At 45.2% G+C, this 4,342-nt stretch overlaps 1 protein-coding gene across 3 annotated transcripts in view; it reads right to left on the bottom strand.

Annotated features, from left to right (window-relative positions):
- CASD1 (CAS1 domain containing 1) overlaps window positions 1–4,296 on the bottom strand; it is a 67,340-nt gene extending 63,044 nt beyond the window's left edge. For all 3 annotated transcript variants that reach the window (XM_006025896.3, XM_025206784.1, XM_025206785.1), the window contains exon 1: window positions 4,274–4,296. The gene's annotated coding sequence lies outside the window, so the exon portion shown is untranslated. The remainder of the gene's footprint in view (window positions 1–4,273) is intronic.
- Between the last annotated feature and the right edge of the window lie 46 nt (window positions 4,297–4,342).

Here is a 4,342-nt window from a genome sequence, read left to right as displayed (position 1 = left end):
GTGCGGTTCCGCCCCCGGCCAGCAGAGGCGGCGGCGGAGCAGGGTGCCGCTCGGGAGGGGACAAGCCTACACCGGTTAGTCCCAAGCGGCACATGGCTCCGCTGCCACTTCTGCTGGCCGGTGCAGACCTGGCCGGCCTTGTCCCATCCCCAGCAGTACATGGGAAGCCAGCTTCGGCTGCATGCTGCTTTTCCTGGCTGGTGCCAACCCGGTTCTGCCCAGGTGTGTCCTGCAGCACCATGTCAATCCGGGCATGGCAGCGGCAGGCTGGGCGGGCCCCAGGTTAACCCCGGCCTGGCCCTGTGGCTTCTCAGCACCAGGTCAACCCGGTTGTAGCCGAGCAGCTCCTGCAGCACCATGTCAACCTGGGCATGCATGCCGTGTCAACCAGGACTACGTCAACCCCTGCAACTTCACTGGTGTCAAAGGTCATGTGACATCACTTCCTGATATGATACCACTTCCTGTGACGTCTTTGAATATGGCTCACTGGCCCACTGGGTAGTAAAAAATTCATGATCTGGCCCCACATTCAAAAAGGCTGGACACCCCTGTTCTGTACTCTTTTAGCCCTTAGGTCTTCTACTAAAAAAAAAAGTCTATTCCTCACCATATATATCTTTTTCTATCTGCCTTCATTGAAGAGGACAAGCATTTTTGTGTTCTAATAAATTGTTTGCATAAAACAAAAGCAAACAAGATTTTTGAAGCAGTATAACTGCTTCAGTCCCAAATGTGATTGATACCACAACATTTATACTGGTATAACTCCTAGTGTGAATGAAGTTATGCAGGTGTTCATTACAACAGACTGTTGGACTGACTACTGGTTCTTATCGACTTAACTGCCAGGAAATCTCTCTGTATTTTTCTAGTTTTGATTGCTTTTTAACAACCTATCACCAACACCTTTTTAGCAAATGACCCATTATGTGTATATACACATACATTATGAAGGAATGCACTTATGATAATTTCTTTCACTTCTGAGCTCTAAAAGGATTTTTAACTGCTTTTTCTTCCCCACTCTTTTCCTTTTCACATGTCTTTGATAAATGTATTACAACCTTTCATTATTTAGAGCAATATTGCAGGCATAAGCAGGGCAAGGTTTTCTTCATCTGCTCCAAGAAAGCAAAGTCTACCTCAATCCTCTCTACCTAAAGCCTCATTTTGGAAGGCTAGAGAGTGCCTTTATCTTAGAGTAAATCAAGGCCCACACAAGGGCAAAAGTCTAATAGGACTAAAGCTTAAGTGGAATCCCAGAAGAGAATTCTTTTAAATAAGAGATGAAGAAACCTCACCTGAATTACTTACAAATGAAGAAAAAAAAGGAGTCAGTTCCTAATGTTTTGGGGTTTTTTTGCAAATGTAGACATTTATTATTAATGTAAAATGTCTGCATGTTAGAAACTTGTGAAGGTCAACTTTGTTCCACAAAGTCGAGTGTATGGCTATGGGATCATATATCTTGGATCTTGTTTTGCCCAACAGGGAAGAATTTGTTGAGAATCTGAAGGTGATGGAAAACTTGAAAGGAAGTGATTATACAACAAAATTCATGACTTTGAGTGGGAAAGCATAAGGTTAGCAGAACTAAGATACTAGGTTTCCAAAGGGCAGATTTCAACCAACTCAAGGAAATTGTAGGCAAGGTCCTATGGGTGGACAGACTGAAGGATAAAGGGCTCCAGGAAAGCAGACAATTTCTGAAGCACATAGTATTTGAAACTCAGCAAGAAACTAGTCTAACACAGCAGAAACACAAGAATGGCCAGAGGCCAATGCAGCTGCACAAGGAACTTCTTGGATGCCTCAACAAAATTAAAGGAAAACCTACAGGCAATGGAAGGAAGCACAAGTAACAAAGGAAGCATACCAAGAAACAGCAAGTATTTAAAGAGACAAAATTAGGGAAGCAATGGTAAAAAATGAGTTGCTTCTGGCTAAAGATATTAAATGACAACAAGGAGGGGTCCTATAATACGCTAGTCAGAAAAGGAAGCTGTGGATCTGCTGCTAAAGAACCAGAGTGAGTTATTAGAAGATAAAAAGAAGGCAAAGCTGCTTAACTGCTACTTTGCCTTTGTCTTCACGCATACACTAGCAAAAATTATGTACACCAGAGGTTATTACATACTCCCTTCCAGATTTACCAACTGCCATTGTACACCTACCAGCACATATTTTTTTATATTATATATTTTATGTATGTATGTAATTATTATATTTTAACGCCTTAAATACCAATTATTATTGTAATGAAAATTAAAATCTGACATCACAGTTTCTACAAAGTACCCCTCCCCCACAAGAGATTTCTTGTCTACCCCCAGAGGTATATGTACCACAGCTTGGGAAACCCTGATATAGACAAAGAAGGGGGAAGGCTGAGAATCATGATGACACCTAAAGCTGGTGTCAGAGAACTTCTGATTAGCTTGAATGAATTTAAGTTAGCAGGGCCTGATGAACTACATCACAGGGTACTCAAGAAACTAGTAGAATGTGTATTGGAACCCCTGCAATAATATTTACAGAGTTGTGGGAAATAGGCACAGTTTCAGACAACTGGAAAAGGGCCAAAATAGTGCCATGTTTAAAACAGGCAAAGGGGAGGATGCAAGGAATTGTGTCAGGCTGACCAGATAATACCCATGAGGCTACTGGAGCAAATTATAAATAAAGCAGTTTGTAACCACCTGGAGGAGAAAAGGCTGGTCACTATGGATTGGTTAAGAACAAATAATGACAAACCAATTTGCTCTCCTTCTTTAACAAAGTAACTAGCTGGGTGGAGGAGGAAGAGAATGAAGTAGACATTGCGCACCTGGACTGGAGCAGGGCTTTTGATAAAGTCACATATGACTTTTTCATAAGCAAATTTGAAAAACATGGGCTAGATAACATTTCTGGCTCATTAACTGCAAGCAAAGGGTCAGTGTCAGAATGGCAAGAGGTTTTGAGCAGGTTTTCATGGGGGTGTCCTGAGCCCAGTGCCATTTAACATGATCATTATTTGGATGATGGAACAAAGAGCTCTCTCATCAAATTTTCAGATGACAAAATTGGGAAGGACCGCAAACACTTTTGGAGGACAGAAGTAGAATTCAAAATGGTCTTGACAGATTGGAATCTAGAGACAATACAAATAAACTGGCTATGGACAACACAGACACGTGATATAACTAGGGAAGAAGAACCAAATATACAGTGGGGGATAACTGGCTGGGTAGAAGCATTGCTGAGAAAGATGTAGAGGTGTCAGCGACTCAAGAGAGACAGCAAACTGACACAGTTGCAAAAAAAACCCCAAACCAACACCACCACCCCACATCTTATCTGGTATTAGTAGAGGCAGGAGAAGCAGTACTGTAACAACTCAGTGCTGGTTAGGCCTCATCTAGAGCAGCATTTCTCAACCCATGGGTCATGACCCAAAAGTGGGTCGCAAGAATATATGAAAAGGTCACGAACAAACTTAAAATAAATAAATAAATAAATAAATTGGTCAACAAACTTAAAAAATGGATTCTCCTTTAAAGGAGAAAAATGTGGGAAAATGGCTGGCAGAGTTCCAGCCTGCAAGGGGCTGCTTGCCCCCCCGTGCGGCACACACTGGGGGGCTGGGGCCTGGGGGCGGTGGGTTGGGAGGGAGAGGCGCTGGGTCTGGACCGGCCACCGACATTAGAAATGGGTCCTGGTACAAAAAAGGCTGAGAGCTACTGATCTAGAGCATTATGTGCAGTTCTGGGTCCACATTTAAGAAGGATGCAGAATGGGAAGGGTCCAGCAGGCAATAACAGTGATAAAAGGGCTGGAAAGCAACCCATGCAAATAAAGGCGGAAAGAATTAGGAATGCTTCGCTTGGAGTAAAGGCAGCTAAGGGGGGACACGGCAGCAGCCTCCAAACACCTGCAAGACTTCCTGAAAACGGGAGAAAGTCTGTTCCCCCTTGCCGCAGAGAGTAGGAGGCAAAGCAACAGCTCCAGACTGCAGCAAAGCAGGTTTTGATTAGACACCAGCAAACACTGCCCTTACTGCTAAAGCGCTAAGGGGAATAAACCCCCCAGAGAAGCTGAAGAATCGTCTTCACTGAAACTTTTCAAGAGAAGGCCGGATCCGCGCTGGGCAGCCCCGCTGCCCCCACAGGGGCTGGAGCAGGCACCCCAGAGGGCCGGCCCTTCCGCCATCGGGGCTCGGCGGCCGCGCAGCACAGGTGCGAAGCGCTGGGGCCGCCCCCGCCCCCGGCCCCTCGCTGGAGCCACCCACCGCAGGTCGGCAAGCGGCGAGTCCGATGCCCTTCGCCGCCGCCTGGCCCCGGGCCCAGCCCCTGATGAA

This window comes from Alligator sinensis, unplaced genomic scaffold (genome assembly GCF_000455745.1).
Source record: "Alligator sinensis unplaced genomic scaffold, ASM45574v1 scaffold436_1, whole genome shotgun sequence".
Lineage (NCBI taxonomy): Eukaryota > Metazoa > Chordata > Crocodylia > Alligatoridae > Alligator > Alligator sinensis.
The sequence above is the reverse complement of the archived record's forward strand: the minus strand, read 5'-3'. Positions and strand labels throughout refer to the sequence as shown.